The sequence below is a fragment of the Carex rostrata genome, chromosome 17 (assembly GCF_964058835.1).
Source record: "Carex rostrata chromosome 17, lpCarRost1.2, whole genome shotgun sequence".
Taxonomy (NCBI): Eukaryota; Viridiplantae; Streptophyta; class Magnoliopsida; order Poales; family Cyperaceae; genus Carex; species Carex rostrata.
The window spans coordinates 2,221,579-2,242,225 of record NC_135934.1 but is presented as its reverse complement, the minus strand read 5'-3'; the positions used below and the strand labels follow the sequence as shown (position 1 = coordinate 2,242,225).

Genomic DNA, 20,647 nt, shown 5'->3' with positions numbered 1-20,647 from the left:
GGCCGGGATAAACCATAATGGCCACTGGCCGTGATTTCCCGTCACGTTTTCTCTATTTCTGGATAAAATCCAAAAAAATTCTCTAATCTCGATATTTAATTATTATATTTCCTATTAATAAAAATTTCGGCTACATACTGAGATGCTAAACATGCATAAGAATGTTGTACTGTTCAAGAATGAAACTGTATCCTATCTAAAATAAAATAAAAAGATGTACTGCTTATTAATTATTTGCTCAAAACTCTAGCTTCAATCAATACATGTAAAGCATTGTATAAATGTTCACATACATGTAAAGCACATATATTATTTGCTAAAAACATTTTTTTTGAGACAAACAAATGATACAATGGTACCAATTACCCATCTCTTGTACAATCATACAATCAAAAGTTACCTACAAAAATATCCATTAGCCTCCTCAAATCCAAAGCAATTACATAGCAAAAAAAAAAAAAAGTTGGAGAACTCCAGAAAATTGGACCTGCATCATCTCAAACACTCACCATCTCCCAAGCGCCCCTTATGATCAACTGCCTCATAGTTACAATTTGATTCAAATGCATTATCAGTCTTTATGTCCACGATGACCAGCTCTTTTAAAACAAAAATCAGGCATCATTTTAATGTTGCTGGGCCCAGTTCAGTTGTCTAAGCCAGACATTATTGTCAATTTGCAGATGACTGGATTTTTTTTTAACCGCATCAATATTTGTTACATAAATAACAATCCTTCCAAATCTTTGGAAAGGAATTTTTTTCAAGACCATAATTAAAGGGAATTCATGTTTCAGATTTTACAGGCCCCAATTGAGGTGTACATATGTATGTAACTCGTGCAATTTTTTCTACTTGTGAACTAACTGAAATAAAGAACAACAAATCCTAAACTGATAATTATCATCTACAAAACACAAGAATGTAAAAAGGAAAAAAAAAAATAAACATACCACCCGAAGTGATTTTCTTCTTTCTCCAGAGACTGGATTTAAAAAAAAAATCTAGTTCTTTCTCTCCAGTCAAGAAGCCTCCGCCAAACCAAACCATTTAATTAAACAAATAACTTGATAAAAAAAACAGCAAGGGAACTAAGAAACTAAAACAAAAATAAAACTAACTCAGGGCACCCTTGGCACCCTTTTTATTTTTCATTCTCTTTTTGAAAACAGGAAACAAGTTTCCATTTTCAATGTTTTCATTTTTTAAACTCTCGTTTTTGTTTTTAAATGTTTTTACTGTTGTAGTGCCACCTTTTCCGCAGATCTCTGACATAGATACAGTTAATTTAAGAATATAGGGTTAGGGATTGCATGCAAAAGCAAAAGCTCCTCTTAAAATAGCCCAGCAAAATTTAAGATTCTTGGAAAAGATATAAAAAGAGCTTATTTAAATACACTAAACTGTGCTACTAAAGTGAGCATGGTTTTGTCAAGATATCCAAATGTCATTCTCTATTGTTCGTGTTTTAGTTATGCAACTGTCTAAATTTTTTAGGGATGTTATCAAATTAGGAAGGGCACCCCCCAAAAATTGGAACTTTTCAGTTTTGCCATTTAAAAATTTAAATTTTTACAAAAAAAAATACTATTAGTCTCCCTCATAAAATAAAATTACATCACAATTATTTATCCAGCCCCCTATCACAATTATTTATGAGCCGACCTCTCATGAAGAGATAAGTCTGCTCTGGAATGACATTCCAACAAACCCTCTTGCTGCCTCTGCCAAAACAGAGTTTGAAACGACCTACCACCTATTTTGGAATTGTTCTTTCATCTCATTCCATTTCCAATTCAATTTGTACATCACATTTTCACATAAAAACACAATTAAAACTTGGTGTGGTAATAGAATGATCTTGCAAACACTAAAAACTCAACAATGGGATTATTTGCAGATGGTTGGCCATTGGGTTCACTGAAGGTACGAAAATTAAAGAATTTTCTCAAGTAAAACCACACCGATAGGAAGATTTATTGAAGAGGTAGAACTGGAAGTGATTTCAAATAGGCTCTACAATTGGTCATGATATTTATTGATATAATCTTTTTTTCATTTTATTTCACTTGACTATTGTAAATTGCTATATGACTTCTATTTCTAAAATTTGGTCACTAATCATCCATCAACCTTAAAAAAAAATAGGTTGGTTAGGATATGCATTACCAAGTCTGATGGAGACAGAAAGAAACAAGGTGAGAAAATGTCGAATCAGGTGATAACAGATAGATCAAGAGAGGACATTCTGTCAGGCTAGGTCAGCTGCTTGAGCTCATCGGAGGCCACATAAAAGGTCTGAGAGAAGCCAATTTCTTGTGTCAGTTATCCAGCTGAGAGAGCAAAGATAAAGTATGTTCAATGTGAGAGAGTATATTAGAGGGTAAAATGGACAACACTTTTCATCAGGCGAAAGAGTCTCCTGGTTCCATAGGTAAAAGAGAGCTCTCGTTCTTTTCCACACTGTTTGTTTAATGTCTGGCACATCTGTTCCAGTTGAAGAATGAGATATCTGCTATTCACTATTCTATCGGTAGTTAGTATTGAAGGAACCTAGTGCTCATATCCAAGCCCATAACCAGTATATTCTTATTCTTTAGCAGACAAGATAAATATGTGCTGCAAGCTGTATAAACACAAAAAGAGTTAGTCTCTGTGCATCTCTGGTACTGACCCAAGAACGCCCTTAAATTTAAACAGCTAAAAAGTGCTTCATGCTCCAATGTACTAGAATCCATATCTAATCAATTTAAATTGAAAATGTTGAGCATTTGATAGAATCCATATCAGAGCTGCACTTCTACTAGATAGGTCATGACCATTGTGCCTACCTTCATAAAAATGCAGGTTTTCAGGTAACTGGAAGCAAAGGTAATAAAGTTCGCACACGTTGTTGTCCATTTTTGGAAACAAATTTCACTTGGGCTGGGTTAATTTTGCTATTAGTTACAAATTACAGTATAGAAAAGCTAGATTCTTACTTGGACTGAGTCACTAGTAATCTTCAGCCTCGATTTTCTGACTGCCCAAACAAAAAAGCCCCATCATGACAAAAGCTGAGATTAACCAACAACACTGTAAAAATAAGAAAAAGGGTTAGTTACCATCATATACTCAGTCATTGCTTTGTTGGTTATCGATGTTGTGAGCTTACCATCATATACTCAGTCATTTCTTTCAGTTTATTTGCACTCTTATGGAACACAAAGTCAAGCTCAACAAAATTGGAACTAACATCCAGAAACTAAGCATAGGCGTTAATTAGATTTATGGTATGTCCTAGACTCTTTAAGTTCTCATTTGGTGTGAATTCAATTAGGATATTGACAAATAAGCCAACACAAACTTGAAAACAAAGAACAAAATAATGTTTAATTACACCTACCCTATTTTGACCTTGTTCTAATGGGGGTCTCATTTGCAATTCAATTTTCTCCAATTTAACTTCTTAAATATATTGCTATGTTGGGAAGCTGTTGTCTAAAGTTTCTAAATGACTAATTAATAGAGTAAAAGTCTTACAATGCGTCGCGTACCTGTGTGTTCTTCATGCATACCACTATAATGCTCTTTTTTCTCCATATACATTACAATAAAAAAGAACGAACTCCGTATTGGCACTTCATTTCTGTACTAGCGCTTCATTTCTATACTGGCACTTCATTGCTAGGTTGAGCAAGGGACCTCACTAGAAAAATTGACAAGCTACTGAGTCGCTAAATTATTAAAATTGGTGATTAAAATATATTTACCAAAAAAAACTGAATTAGTTCACATAGTTAAAACGGGGCAAGGTTACCTAATTGGATAGCATTTACATATAGTCCTGGCTGAGTTGTCCAATTGAGCAAAAGTCAAGGAAAATCAGTGTGGGCCCACCCAAGAGAGCTGATGCATGTGCACACTTCCTGCACCTACAAAATTTTGATAAAAAATTAGTGGACAACCAGAAATAGAACAAGAATAACAAAAGTAAATAAAATGTTAGTCTTTTCTTTTTAGTCAAGTTATATATAAATATATTATTTTTAATTTATATAAGATTCTCCATTGTTTTTTTATTATTTTATCCTCTTTTTCTTTGTCTTTCATTTAAATACCAAATAATAGAAATGAAAATAAATTATTTATTATTTTTTAAAAGTTAGATCAAAAAAATATCAAAGAATTCTTTCCTCTTAGCTTAGATATTTTATTTATATTAGAAAATATAAAAGAATAATATAATAAATAATTCTTAATTCTTTCTTTTGAACAAAAAATGTCTTTCACATACAAAACATAAAAAAACACTTCCTTTCAATGGTAGTTCCAAAAAAAAGTACTTCTATGTCAAAAAAACGTATTCGTAGAAATATCTAGAGAAAGAAAGCATATTTAACTACACTAAAAATCTGTTCTTTAGTAAAATCACTTTTTATTGGAAATTCAAAAGGTTTTATTGAAAAAAAAACCAAATAAAAGAACTTTTGGTTTTTACAGAATAGATATAGATTAAAATGCTATAGATTAGAGAATTAGCTTTAGGTTAAATTATCTGGAGTAAAAGCATCTTGTTTTCTTATAAGGCTCAGAGACTGCTCGAACAGAGACTGTGCAGTTCACTGAGGAGTTCAAACCAAGGCTGGCAAAGTGATTGTTGAAAAGGGTCAACTTCGTTCAGCAACGAAAGGACAAACTCCGTATTGGCACTTCATTTCTGTACTTCCGCTTCATTTCTATACTGGCACTTCATCACTGAAGAGTTCAAACCAAGGCTGGCAAGGTGATTGTTGAAAAGGGTCAACTTCGTTCAGCAACGAAAGGACAAACTCCGTATTGGCACTTCATTTCTGTACTTCCGCTTCATTTCTATACTGGCACTTCATTTCCATACTGGCACTTCTTAACTAGAACAATTAAGCTACTGAGTCGCTTAAATTATAAAAATCAGTGATTAAAATATAGTTACCAAGAAAAACTGAAACTAATTGAAACATAGCTAAAATGAGGCAACATAAGGACATTTGTGATCATATGGTTTCAAACAAGGGGCAAGGTTACCTAATTGGATTGCACTTACATGTAGCCCCGGCTATGTTGTCCAATTGACCACAAGTCGAGGAATATCAGTGTGGGCCCACCCAGGAGAGCTAATTCATGTACCCACCTCCTGCACCTACAAAATTTTGATCAAAAAATTGGTGGTTAACCATAAATAGAACAAGAATATCAAATGTAAATAAAATGTTATGGACAAAATATATCATGTAGGTTCTATTTTGTCTTAAAATTGGCCATCAGAGATGCGTTGCTAAACAAAGTTGACCCTTTTCAGCAATCACCTTATCATCCTTAATGGTGAACCCCCATTTTTACAACAAATATATATTAATAGAAACAAATGCGAGATGATCCTTTACAATAAAAAACTATGTATCTAAAAAAAATATCATTTAAAATAAAAAATAACCTTGCCAGCCTTCGTTTGAACTCCTTGGTGAACTGCACTATCTCTGTTCGAGCAGTTTTTAAGCAATGTCAGAGAACAAGATGCTTCACGCATGCCTCGGCAGCATCTTCCTGAATTTCAATCAAAATATAAGTTGCTTGTAAGTTAGTGGATTTCACAAAAAAGACAACCAAAAGGGAAAATGACTTTGTGTATACTAGTTAACCGAAATTTTAGTACCGTGCTGGTGCAAAACAGGGATCATAGAGAGGGGGAAAAAAGGGTTTAATTTGGGCATAAAGGTACTGGCACCAGTAACGGCCTTTATGGTTTTCTATTTGTTTATCTTACGTTTGATTGAACAAACTAGAAATCAAATGGAAACTGTTGAGATTTATGTGTGTTTATTGCATTAATAGTAACTATAGGGTTATATTGGTAAGAAAGCAATTATAGAGAACCGTAGGGTTACGAATGTAATTGTGACGTTTATATAGGCTCAAAAGAACAAAGGAACGAATACAATTCATTTTTAGACACATTTCTATTTCTCTTTAGAAACCCACATTCTTCCATTTCCCATTTGATGGGAATTAAATTTGGCTATTCAAAGATAATTAAACCAAAACAAACTTAAAACTGCATAAAGAAACAGAAAAAACTTATCACTGTCTTTTCTTTCGGAAATCACCACCATGCTTGCATGCAACATCTGATCATGAAGTACTTCACCTAGAGTCAGACAATTTTTAGTTGAAACTGAAATAAGATAACTCGTCAATATAAATATATAACGCATGGTTTTTTAAAACTTCTCGGTGTATACGCAGAACAAGCATGTAAGTTTACATTGTCCAATTTATCTTGAGATAGAAAAATATTTAAAGAAACTTATCTTGCAAAAATTTTCCAGACCACATTCAGAGCAGCACCGTTCTAGAAGGTTAGTATTGTTCTGTAAGAAAGAAACAATTAAGGAGGACACAAGCGAGATAACTAACAACCGCAATTAGAGTCAAATTGACAATTCTGATATAAGTACCCAAATTATCGGGACAGCAGCCTTACCAATTGGACCGACAAAAAATAGAGGATTTTGCAGTTAGTTTCCCAAGACAAATAATATTTAAACCTACCCTATTTTGACCTTGTCCTGGTGGGGTCTCATTTTCTCTTCACTTTTCGGACAATTTAACTTCTTAAATACTATGTTGTTGTCTAAAGTCTCTAAATGACTAATTATATTAGTGGGGTCTCATTATCCGGACAGCAGCCTTAAACAATCGGACCCATTTTTTCAACAAATATATATTAACAGAAACAGATGCGAGAATGATCATTTACAATACAAAACTATATATCTAAAAAAAATATCATTTAAAATAAAAAATAACCTTGCCAGCCTCCTCGGTGAACTGCACGGTCTCTGTTGGAGCAGTCTATAAGCCTTGTCAGAAAACAAGATGCTTCACGCATGCCTCGGCAGCAACTTCCTAAATTTCAATCCAAATATAAGTTTCTTGTAAGTTGGTAGATTTTACAAAAAAGACAACCAAAAGGGAAATGACTTGTGTAAACCAGTTAGCCGTAATTTAGTACCGTGCCGGTGCAAACCAGGGATCATAAAAAGGAACAAAAAATACACAAGGTTTAACTTAAGCATAAAAGTACTGGTACCAATAACGGCCTTTATGACTCTCTATTTGTTCCTGTTTCGTCGCTATTTTGATTAAACACAAGAAAGTCATGGCACATAAAAGTACTGGTACCAATTTTAGTACTATGCGAGTACAATACAAAACTATACATCTAAAAAAAATATCATTAAAAATAAAAAATCACCTTGCCAGCCTTGGTTTCAACCACTTGGTAAACTGCACAGTCTCTATTGGAGCACACTCTCTATGCCTTGTCAAAAAACAATATGCTTGATGCATGCCTCAGCAGCATCTTTCTATATTTCAGTCAAAATATGCTTGATGATGCTTGATGCATTTCCATACAGGCACTTCATTTCTAGCTTGAGCAAGGGACCTGACTAGAACAATTGACAAGCTAATTAGTCGCTTAAATTATAAAAATCAGTGATAAAAATGTAGTTACCAAGAAAAACCGAAACTAATTGAAACATAGCTAAAATGAAGCATTTAACGACATTTGTGATCATATGGTTTCAAAAAAGGAGCAAGGTTACCTAATTGCATTGCACTTACATGCAGCTCCGGCTGAGTTGTCCAATTGACCACAAGTCGAGGAATATCAGTGTGGTCCCACATAGGAGAGCTAATTCATGTACCCACCTCCTGCACCTTCAAAATTTTGATCAAAAAATTAGTGGTTAACCATAAATAGAACAAGAATAACAAATGTAAATAAAATGTTATCGACTGAAAATATATCATACAGGTTCTCGTCTTAAAATTGGCCATCAGAGATGCATTGCTAAACATAGTTGACCCTTTTCAGCAATCACCTTGCCATCCTTAATGGTGAACTCCCATTTTTTCAACAATTATATAGTAATAGAAACAAATGCGAGATGATCGTTTACAATTAAAAACTATGTATCTAAAAAAAATATCATTTAAAATAAAAAATAACCTTGCCAGCCTTTGTTTGAACTCCTTGGTAAACTGCACTATCTTTGTTGGAGGAGTTTTTAAGCACTGTCAGAAAACAAGATGCTTCGCGCAAGGCTCGGCAGCATCTTCGTAAATTTCAATCAAAATATAAGTCGCTTGAAAGTTATTAGATTTCACAAAAAAGACAACCAAAAGGGAAAATGATTTTGTGTATACTAGTTAGCCGAAATTTTAGTACCCTGCTGGTGCAAACCAGGGACCATAGATAGGGGGAAAAAGGGTTTAATTTGGGCAAAAAGGTACTGGCACCAGTAACGGCCTTTATGGCTTTCTATTTGTTTATGTTTCGTCGCTATTTTGATTGAACAAACTAGAAATCAAATGGAGACCCACATTCTTCCATTTCCCATTTGAAGGGAATTAAATATGGCTTTTCAAAGATAATATAGCCAAAACAAACTTAAAATTGCATAAAGAAATAGAAAAAACTTATCACTGTCTTTTCTTTCGAAAATCACCCACATTCTCTTCACTTTTCGGATAATTTAACTTCTTAAGTACTATGTTGTTGTCTAAAGTCTCTAAATGACTAATTATATTAGTGGGGTCTCATTATCCGGACAGCAGCCTTAAGCAATCGGACCCATTTTTTCAACAAATATATATTAAGAGATGCGAGAATGATCATTTACAATACAAAACTATATATCTAAAAAAAATATCATTTAAAATAAAAAAAACCTTGCCAGCCTCCTCGGTGAACTGCACGGTCTTTGTTGGAGCAGTCTCTAAGCCTTGTCAAAAAACAAGATGCTTCACGCATGCCTCGGCAGCAACTTCCTAAATTTCAATCCAAATATAAGTTTCTTGTAAGTTGGTAGATTTTACAAAAAAGACAACCAAAAGGGAAATGACTTGTGTAAACCAGTTAGCCGTAATTTAGTACCGTGCCGGTGCAAACCAAGGATCATAAAAAGGAACAAAAAAATACACAAGGTTTAACTTAAGCATAAAAGTACTGGTACCAATAACGGCCTTTATGACTCTCTATTTGTTCCTGTTTCGTCGCTATTTTGATTAAACACAAGAAAGTCATGGCACATAAAAGTACTGGTACCAATTTTAGTACTATGCTAGTACAATACAAAACTATACATCTAAAAAAAATATCATTAAAAATAAAAAATCACCTTGCCAGCCTTGGTTTGAATCCCTCGGCAAACTGCACAGTCTCTATTGGAGCAATCTCTATGCCTTGTCAGAAAACAATATGCTTGATGCATGCCTCAGAAGCATCTTTCTATATTTCAGTCAAAATATAAGTTCCTTCTAAGTTAGTAGATTGTACAAAAAGATGACCAAAAACGAAAATCACTTGTGTAAACAAGTTAGCCGTAATTTTAGTATAGTGCTGGTGCAAACCAGGGATCATAGAAAGGAGAAAAAAACAAAACAAAGGGTTTAATTTGGGCAAAAAAGTACTGGTACCAGTAACGGCCTCTATGGTTTTCTATATGTTTCTGTTTCGTCGCTATTTTGATTTCACACAAGAAAGACAGGGCTTAGGAAAGGACAACATCCTGAAACTAGAAATCAGGTATAAATCACCATATTGAATGGAAACCTAGATTCTTCCATTTTCCATTTGATGGGATTTAAATTAGGGTTTTCAAAGATAACTACGCCAAAACACACTTCAAACTGGATAAAGAAATAGAAAAAAACTTACCACTGTCTTTTCTTTCGGAAATCAATACCATGCTTGCACGCAACTTCTGATCATGAAGTACTTCAGCTAGAGTCAGACAAATATTTAAATAAACGGAAATAAAGTAACTCATCTTGAGTCGGACAATCTTTAGTTAATTGACAATTCTGATTTAAGTACCTAACTTATCCGGACAGCAGCCTTAAGCGATTGGACCAATAAAAGAATAGAGGATTTTGTAGTCAGTTTCCCCTGACAAATAATGTTCAAGTAAACCAACCCTATTTTAACCTTGTCCTAGTGGGTCCTCATTTGGACCAATAAAAGAATACATGATTTTGTAGTCAGTTTCCCATGACAAATAATGTTCAAGTAAACCAACCCAATTTTGACCTTGTCCTAGTGGGGTCCTCATTTGCTCTTCATTTTTCTCTAGTTTAACTTCTTAAATATATTGCTATGTTGGTGAAGCTGTTTGTCTAATGTCTCTAAATGACTACTTAAAAGAATAAGTATTACAAAGCATTGTGTACCTATGTGTTCTTCGTGCATAAAGTTCCTGGTATAATGCTCTTTTTTCTCCATGAACGAAAGGACAAACTCCTTATTGGCACTCCATTTCTGTACTTCCGCTTCATTTCTATACTGGCCCTTCATTTCCATACAGGCACTTCATTTCTAGCTTGAGCAAAGGGGACCTGACTAGAACAGTTGAAAAGCTAATTAGTCGCTCAAATTATAAAAATCAGTGATTAAAATGTAGTTACCAAGAAAAACCGAAACAAATTGAAACATAGCTAAAATGAAGCAATTTAAGGACATTTGTGATCATATGGTTTCAAAAAAGGAGCAAGGTTACCTAATTGCGTTGCACTTACATACAGCCCTGGCTGACTTGTCCAATTCACCACAAGTCGAGGAATATCAGTGTGGGCCCACCCAGGAGAGCTAATTCATGGACCTACCTCCTGCGCCTACAAAATTTTCATCGAAAAATAAGTGGTCAACCATAAATAGAACAAGAATAACAAATGTAAATAAAATGTTATGGACGGAAAATATATCATGCAGGTTCTCTTTTTTCTTAAAATTGGCCATCAGAGATGCATTGCTAAACAAAGTTGACCCTTTTCAGCAATCAGCTTGCCATCCTTAATGGTGAACTCCCATTTTTTCAACAATTATATAGTAATAGAAACAAATGCGAGATGATCATTTACAATACAAAACTATATATCTAAAAAAAATATCATTTAATATAAAAAATAACCGTGCCAGCCTTGGTTTGAACTCCTTGGTGAACTGCACTATCTCTGTTGGAGCAGTTTTTAAGCATTGTCAGAAAACAAGATGCTTCACGCATGCCTCGGCAGCATCTTCCTAAATTTCAATCAAAATATAAGTTGCTTGTAAGTTAGTAGATTTCACAAAAAAGACAATCAAAAGGGAAAATGACTCTGTGTATACTAGTAAGCCGAAATTTTAGTACCGCGCTAGTGCAAACCAGGGATCTTAGATAGGGGTGAAAAAAGGGTTTAATTTGGGCAAAAAGGTACTAGCACCAGTAACGGCCTTTATGGTTTTCTATTTGTTTATGTTTCGTCGCTATTTTGATTGAACAAACTAGAAATCAAATGGAAACCCACATTCTTCCATTTCCCATTCGATGGGAATTAAATATGGCTTTTCAAAGATAATTAAGCCAAAACAAACTTAAAACTGCATAAAGAAATAATAATAACTTATCACTGTCTTTTCTTTCGGAAATCACCACCATGCTTGCATGCAACTTCTGATCATGAAGTACTTCAGCTAGAGTCAGACAATCTTTAGTTGAAACTGAAATAAGATAACTCATCAAGATAAATATATAACGCACGGTTTTTTAAAACCTACCCTATTTTCACCTTGTCCTAGTGGGGTCTCATTTTCTCTTCACTTTTCGGACAATTTAACTTCTTAAATACTATGTTGTTGTCTAAAGTCTCTAAATGACTAATTATATTAGTGGGGTCTCATTATCCGGACAGAAGCCTTAAGCAATCGGACCCTTTTTTTCAACAAATATATATTAAGAGAAACAGATGCGAGAATGATCATTTACAATACAAAACTATATATCTAAAAAAAATATCATTTAAAATAAAAAATAACCTTGTCAGCCTCCTTGGTGAACTGCACGGTCTCTGTTGGAGCAGTCTCTAAGCCTTGTCAGAAAACAAGATGCTTCACGCATGCCTCAGCAGCAACTTCCTAAATTTCAATCCAAATATAAGTTTCTTGTAAGTTAGTAGATTTTACAAAAAAGACAACCATAAGGGAAATGACTTGTGTAAACTAGTTAGCCGTAATTTAGTACCGTGCCGGTGCAAACCAGGGATCATAAAAAGGAGCAAAAAAATACACAAGGTTTAATTTAAGCATAAAAGTACTGGTACCAATAACGGCCTTTATGACTTTCTATTTGTTCATGTTTCGTCGCTATTTTAATTAAACACAAGAAAGTCATGGCACATAAAAGTACTGGTACCAATTTTAGTACTATGCTAGTACAATACAAAACTATACATCTAAAAAAAAAATATCATTAAAAATAAAAAATCACCTTGCCAGCCTTGGTTTGAACCCCTCGGCAAACTGCACAGTCTCTGTTGGAGCATTCTCTATGCCTTGTCAGAAAACAATATGCTTGATGCATGCCTCAGCAGCATCTTTCTATATTTCAGTGAAAATATAAGTTCCTTCTAAGTTAGTAGATTTTACAAAATGATGACCAAAAACGAAAATCACTTGTGTAAACTAGTTAGCCGTAATTTTAGTATAGTGCTGGTGCAAACCAGGGATCATAGAAAGGAGAAAAAAACAAAACAAAGGGTTTCATTTGGGCAAAAAAGAACTGGTACCAGTAACGGCCTCTATGGTTTTCTATATGATCCTGTTTTGTCCCTATTTTGATTTAACACAAGAAAGTCAGGGCTTAGGAAAGGAGAACATCCCAAAACTAGAAATCAGGTATAAATGACCATATCGAATGGAAACCTAGATTCTTCCATTTCCCATTTGATGGGATTTAAATTAGGGTTTTCAAAGATAACTAAGCCAAAACACACTTCAATCTGGATAAAGAAATAGAAAAAAACTTATCACTGTCTTTTCTTTCGGAAATCACCACCATGCTTGCATGCAACTTCTGATCATGAAGTACTTCAGCTAGAGTCAGACAAATATTTAATTAAACTGAAATAAGGTAACTCATCTTTAGTCGCACAATCTTTACTTAATTGACAATTCTGATTTTAAGTACCTAAATTATCCGGACAGCAGCCTTAAGCGACTGGACCAATAAAAGGATAGAGGATTTTGTAGTCAGTTTCCCATGACAAATAACGTTCAAGTAAACCAACCCTATTTTGACCTTGTCCTGATAGAGGATTTTGTAGTCAGTTTCCCATGACAAATAACGTTCAAGTAAACCAACCCTATTTTGACCTTGTCCTAGTGGGGTCCTCATTTGCTCTTCATTTTTATCTAGTTTAACTTCTTAAATATATTGCTATGTTGGGGAAGCTGTTTGTCTAATGTCTCTAAATGACTAATTAAAAGAATAAGTCTTACAAAGCATCGTGTACCTATGTGTTCTTCGTGCATAAAGTTCCCGGTATAATGCTATTTTTTCTCCATGAACGAAAGGACAAACTCCGTATTGGCACTTCATTTCTGTACTTCCGCTTCATTTCTATACTGGCCCTTCATTTCCATACAGGCACTTCATTTCTAGCTTGAGCAAGGGACCTAACTAGAACAATTGACAAGCTAATTAGTCGCTTAAATTATAAAAATCAGTGATAAAAATGTAGTTACCATGAAAAACCGAAACTAATTGAAACATAGCTAAAATGAAGCATTTAACGACATTTGTGATCATATGGTTTCAAAAAAGGAGCAAGGTTACCTATAATTGCATTGCACTTACATACAGCCCCGGCTGAGTTGTCCAATTGACCACAGGTCGAGGAATATCAGTGTGGGCCCACATAGGAGAGCTAATTCATGTACCCACCTCCTGCACCTTCAAAATTTTGATCAAAAAATTAGTGGTTAACCAAAAAAGAAAGTCAGGGCTTAGGAAAGGAGAACATGCCAAAACTAGAAATCAGGTATAAGCCACCATATCGAATGGAAACCTAAATTCTTCCATTTCCATTTGATGGGATTTAAATTAGGGTTTTCAAAAATTACTAAGCCAAAACACACTTGAAACTGGATAAAGAAATAGAAAAAAATTATCACTGTCTTTTCTTTCGAAAATCACTACCATGCTTGCACGCAAGTTCTGATCATGAAGTACTTCAGCTAGAAACAGAGAATCTTTAGTTGAAAGTTGAAACTGAAATAAGGTAACTGACGTTATAAATATATAATGCACGGTTATTTAAAACTTCTCAGTATATACGCACAACAAGCATGTTTGTTTTGGTCGTCTGATTTATCTTACTTGAGATAGAGAAATAATTAAAGAAACTTATCTTGCAAAAGGGTTGCGAACCACATTCAGAGCAGCACCTCCAGCAGCATATCTTTAAAAAGTATTACAAGAGTTGTTTGTTGTACGCACCGTTTTAGAAGATCAGTATTGTTCTGTAAGAAAGAAACAACTAGTGACAACAAAAGCGAGATAACTAACGACCGAAATTAGTGTCAAATTTATAATTCTGACACATGTACCCAGATTATCCAGACAGCAAGCAATTGGACCAATAAAAAAATAGAGGATTTTGCAGTTAGTTTCCCAAGACAAATAATGTTCAAGTAAACCTACCCTATTTTGACCTTGTCCTAGTGGGGTCTCATTTGCACTTCGTTCTTCTCTAATTTAATTTCTTAAATATATTTCTATGTTGGGGAAGCTGTTATTTAAAGTCTCTCAATGACTAATTAACAGAATAAGTCTTATAATGCATCGCATACCTGTGTGTTACGAACTCCGTATTGGCAAATCATTTCTGCACAGGCGCTTCCTTTCTATATTGGCACTTCATTTTCGTACTGGCACTTCATTTCTAGGTAGATCAAGGGACCTAACAAGAACAATTGACAAGCTACAGAGTCACTTAATTATTAAAATAAGTGATTAAAATGTAGTTACGAAGAAAAACTGAAACTAGTTGAAACATAGTTAAAACGAAGCAATTTAAGGTCAATTGTGATCTTAAAACTAGTTGAAACATGGTTGCAAAAATGCGGTAAGGTTACATAATTGGATTGCATTTACATACTGTCCCAGCTGAGTTGTCCAATTGAGCACAAGTCAATAAATATCAGTGGGGGCCCACCCAAGAGAGCTAATGCATGTGCCCACTTCCTGCAGCTACAAAATTTTGATAAAAAAAATAGTAATTAACAAGAAATAGAACAAGAATAACTAATGCAAACAAAATGTTATGGACGAAAAAAAAGGGTTTAATTTGGCATAAAAGTACTGGTACCAGTCACAGCCTTTATGGTTTTCTATTTGTTTATGTTTTGTCGCTATTTTGATTAAACAAACTACAAATCAAATGGAAATCCAGATTCTTCCATGTCTCATTTGATGGGAATTAAATTTTTCTTTTCAAAGATAATTAAACCAAAACTAACTTATAAGTAAAAACTGCATAAAGAAATAGAAAAAACTTATCACTGTCCTTTCTTTCGGAAATCACCACCATGCTTGCACACAAGTCAAAATGACAATTCTGAAATAAGTACCCAAATTACAGCATCCTTAAGCAATTTTAGTACTGTGCCTGTGCAAACCAAAAGGTGGTACAATTTTAGTACTCTGCTGGTACAACACAAAACTATATATCTAAAAAAATATCATTAAAAATCAAATATCACCTTGCCAGCCTTGGTTTGAACCCCTCAGCGAACTGCACAGTCTCTGTTGGAGCAAGCTCTAAACCTTGTCAGAAAACAAGTTGCTTCACGCATGCCTTGGCAGCATCTTCCTAAATTCCAATCAAAATATAAGTTGCTTGTAAGTTAGTAGATTTTACAAAAAAAGACAACCAAAAGGGAAAATGACCTGTGTAAACTAGTTAGCCGTAATTTTAGTACGTGCTGGTGCAAACCAGGGATCATAGAAAGGAATAAAAAAAACAAAACAAAGGGTTTAATTTGGCCATAAAAGTACTGGTACCGGCAACAGCCTTTATGGTTTTCTGCTTGTTTCTGTTTCGTCGCTATTTTGATTTAACACAAGAAAGTCAGGGCTTAGGAAAGGAGAACATGCCGAAACAAGAAATCAGGTATAAATCACAATATCAAATGGAAACCTAGATTCTTCCATTTCCCATTTGATAGGATTTAGCTTTGGGTTTTCAAAAATAATTAAGCCAAAACAAACTTGAAACTACATAAAGAAATAGAAATAACTTATCACTGTCTTTTCCTTCGGAAATCACTACCATGCTTACACACAACTTCTGATCATGAAGTACTTCAACCAGAGTAAGACAATCTTTAGTTAACCTGAAATAAGGTAACTCATCTTTAGTCAGACAATCTTTAGTTAAATTGACAATTCTGATGTAAGTACCTAAATTATCCAGACAGCAGCCTTATGCAATTGGAACGATAAAAAAATGGAGGATTTTGCAATTAGTTTCCCAAGACAAGTAATGTTCAAGTAAACCTTCCCTATTTTGACGTTGTCCTAGTGGGGTCTCATTTGCACTTCATTCTTCTCTAATTTAACTTCTAAAATATATTGCTATGTTGGGAAGCTGTTGTCTAAAGTCTCTCAATGACTAATTAATATAATAAGTCTTACAATGAATCGCATACCTGTGTGTTTTTTGTGCATAAAGTTACCTCTATAATGCTCTTTTTTCTCCATCAATGTTACATTACAATAAAGGGATGAACTCTGTATTGGCACTTCATTTCTGTACCGACGCTTCCTTTCTATATTGGCAGCTGGCACCTCATTTCCGTACAGGCACTTCATTTCTAGGTAGAGCAAGGGACCTGACTAGAACAATTGACAAGCTACTGAGTCACTTAATCATTAAAATCGGTGATTAAAATGTAGTTACCAAGAAAAACTGAAACTAGTTGAAACATAGTTAAAACGAAGCAATTTAAGGTCAATTGTGATTATATGGTTTCAAAAATACGGTAAGGTTACCTAAATTGGATTGCATTTATATACAGTCCCGGCTTAGTTGTCCAATTGAGCACCAATCGAGAAAAATCAAGTGTGGGCCCAACCAAGAGAGCTAATGCATGTATCCACTTGCTGCACCAACAAAATATTAATAAAAAAGTTAGTGATTAACAAGAAATAGAACAAGAATAACAAATGTAAATAAAATGCTATGGACGAAAAATTTTACGGACGAAAGAATAGAAAAAAAAATTATCACTCTCTTTTCTCGAGGAAATCACCATCATGCCTGAACCCAACTTCAAATCATGAAGTACTCCAGCAAGTGACAGACAATCTTTAGTTGAAACTGAAATAAGGTAATTCATTGTTATGAATATGCAGTATATACTGCATGCTTATTTAAAACTTCTCAGTATATATGCACAACAAGCATGTATGCTTTGATTGTCTAATTTATCTTACTTGAGAATGAGAAATATTTAAAGAAACTTATCTTGCAAAATTTTCCAAACCACATTCGGAGCAGCACCTCCAGCACCATAAAGTCTATGTTGAGAAGCTGTTGTCTGATGTCTCTCAATGACTAATTAACAGAATAAGTCTTACAATGCATCGCATACCTGTGTGTTATCCGTGCATAAAGTTACCTCTATAATGCTCTTTTTTCTCCATCAATGGTACATTACAATAAAAGGACAAACTCCATATTGGCACATCATTTTTGTACTGGCCCTTCCTTTCTATATTGGCACTTCATTTTCGTACTGGCACTTCATTTCTAGGTAGACCAAGAAAAACTGAAACTAGTTGAAACATAGTTAAAACGAAGCAATTTAAGGTCAATTGTGATAATATGGTTGCAAAAATGCGGTAAGGTTACCGAATTGGTTTGCATTTACATACAGTCCCGGCTGAGTTGTCCAATTGAGCACAAGTCGAGAAAATTCAGTGTGGGCCCACCCAAGAGAGCTAATGCATGTGCCCACTTCCTGTAGCTACAAAATTTTGATAAAAAAAATTAGTGATTAACATATAACAAGAATATCAAATATAAAGAAAATGCTATGGACGAAAGAAAAGGGTTTAATTTGGCATAAAAGTAACGGTACCAGTCACGGACTTTATGGTTTTCTATTTGTTTATGTTTTGTCGCTATTTTGATTAAACAAACTACAAATCAAATGGAAATCCAGATTCTTCCATGTCCCATTTAATGGGAATTAAATTTCGCTTTCCAAAGATAAAGCCAAAACTAAAAAGTTTAAACTGCATAAAGAAATAGACAAAACTTATCACTGTCTTATCTTTCGGAAATCACCACCATGCTTGCAATTAACTTCTGATCATGAAGTACTTCAGCTAGAGTCAAACAATGTTTAGTTGAAACTGAAATAAGATGTCAAAATGACAACCATAATAAGTACCCAAATTACAGCAGCCTTAAGCAATTTTAGTACTGTGCCTGTGCAAAGCAAAAGGTGGTACAATTTTAGTACTGTGCTGGTACAATACAAAACTATATATCTAAAAAAAACAAAGGGTTTAATTTGGGCATAAAAGTACTGGTACCAGTAACGGCCTTTGTGGTTTTCTATTTGTTTCTGTTTCGTCGCTATTTTGATTTAACACAAGAAAGTCAGGGATTAGGAAAGGAGAACATGCCTTTTTTAAGAAGCATGCATGACTAATTACCTTAGGGCGAGTAAAAGCAGGTATAAATCACCAAATCGAATGGAAACCTAGATTCTTCCATTTCCCATTTGATGGGATTTAAATTAGGGTTCTCAAAGATAATTAAGCCAAAACAAACTTGAAACTACATAAAGAAATAGAAAAAAACTTATCACTGTCTTTTCTTTCAGAAATCACCACCATGCTTGCATGCAACTTCTGATTGAAATAAGGAAACTTCCTGCACTACCTTGCTTGCACCCAACTTCAGGTCATGAAGTACTCCAGCTAGTGACAGACCATCTTTAGTTGAAACTGAAATATGGTAATTCGTCGTCCTAAATATATAATGCACGCACAACATGCATGTATGCTTTGATTGTCAAATTTATCTTACTTGAGATAGAGAAATATTTAAACAAACTTATATTGCAAAATTTTCCGAACTGCATTCGGAGCAGTACCTCCCTCATCATAACTTTAAAAAGATATACAAGAGTTGTTGTACACACCGTTTTAGAAGGTTAGTATTGTTCTGTAAGAAAGAAACAATTAATGACAACAAAATCGATATAACTAATGACCATAATTAGAATTCAAAATGACAATTCTGAAATAAGTACCCAAATTACAGCAGCTAAAGCAAATTTAGTATTGTGCTTGTACAGACCAGAAGGTGGTACAATTTTAATACTGTGCTGGTACAATACAAAATTATATATCTTAAAAAAAAATATCATTAAAAATCCAAAATCACCTTGCCAGCCTTGGTGTGAACCCCTCCGTAGAACTGCACAGTCTCTGTTGGAGCAGTCTCTAAGCCTTGTCAGAAAACAACATGCTTGGCACATGCGTCAGCAGCATCTTTCTATATGTCAGTCAAAATATAAGTTTCTCCTAAGTTAGTAGATTTTACAAAAAGACGACCAAAAAGGAAAATGTATTGCCTAAGAGAGCTAATTCATGTGCCTAATTCCTGCACCTACAAAATTTTGATAAAAAAATTAGTGGTCAACCAGAAAAAGAACAAGAATAACAAATGTAAATAAAATGTTATGGACCAAAAATATATCATGCAGGTTTCCTCTTTTGTCTTAAAATTTTCTATCAGAGATGCGTTGCTGAACAGATTTGACCCTTTTCAACAATCCACCTTGCCATCCTTAATGGTGAACTCCAATTTTTTCAACAAATATTAACAGAAACAAATGCAAGAATGATCATTTACAACAAAAAACTATATATCTAAATAAAAAAAATCATTTAAGATACAAAATAACCTTGCCAACCTTGGTTTCAACTCCTCGGTGAACTGCACAGTGTCTATTGGAGCAGTCTCAAAACCTTGTCAGAAAACAAGTTGCTTCACGCATGCCTCGGCAGCATCTTCCTAAATTTCAATCAAAATATAAGCTGCTTGTAAGTTAGTTGATTTTACAAAAAAAAGACAACCAAAAGGGAAAATTACTTGTGCAAACTAGTTAGCCGTAATTTTAGTACAGTGCTGGTGCAAACCAGGGGTCATAGAAAGTAAAAAAAAAAAAACTAAGGGCTTAATTTGGGCATAAAAGTACTCCTTTATGGTTTTCTATTTGTTTCTGATTCGTCGCTATTTTGATTTAACACAAGAAAGTCATGGCTTAGGAAAGCAGAACATGCAGAAACTAGAAATCAGGTGTAAATCACCATATCGAATGGAAACCTAGATTCTTCCATTTTGCATTTGATGGGAATTAAATTAGGGTTTTCAAAGATAATTAAGCCAGAACAAACTTCAAACTGGATAAAGAAATAGAAAAACTTATCACAGTCTTTTCTTTCCGAAGTCACCACACCATGGTTGCACGCAACTTCTGATCATGAAGTACTTCAGCTAAAGAGACAATCTTTAGTTGAAACTGAAATAAGGTAACTGACGTTATAAATATATAATGCACAGTTATTTAAAACTTCTCAGTATATATGCACAACAAGCATGTATGCTTTGATTTTCTAATTATCTTGAGACAGAGAAATATTTAAAGAAACTTATCTTGCAAAAGGGTTGCGAACCACATTCGGAGCAGCACCTCCATCAGCATATCTTTAAAAAGCTATACAAG

The 20,647-nt window shown here is 34.2% G+C and overlaps 2 long non-coding RNA genes across 13 annotated transcripts; both read right to left on the bottom strand.

Annotated features, from left to right (window-relative positions):
* Positions 1-3,564: 3,564 nt before the first annotated feature.
* On the bottom strand, positions 3,565-20,339 carry LOC144568633 (uncharacterized). Of its 12 annotated transcripts, none has more exons than XR_013515704.1 (8): positions 14,161-14,693; positions 11,464-11,613; positions 10,992-11,097; positions 10,255-10,695; positions 9,746-9,808; positions 9,204-9,313; positions 5,044-5,158; positions 3,565-3,716 (listed from the first exon to the last, which is right to left on the bottom strand). It is a non-coding gene; the product is annotated as an uncharacterized LOC144568633 (long non-coding RNA). The 12 variants fall into 12 exon arrangements; XR_013515700.1 differs by having other exon boundaries at positions 10,992-11,101; positions 11,471-11,613; XR_013515703.1 differs by having other exon boundaries at positions 11,471-11,613.
* LOC144568634 (uncharacterized) lies at positions 14,705-16,686 on the bottom strand. Its single transcript, XR_013515705.1, has 3 exons — positions 15,602-16,686; positions 14,975-15,089; positions 14,705-14,799 (listed from the first exon to the last, which is right to left on the bottom strand). It is a non-coding gene; the product is annotated as an uncharacterized LOC144568634 (long non-coding RNA).
* Positions 20,340-20,647: the final 308 nt, after the last annotated feature.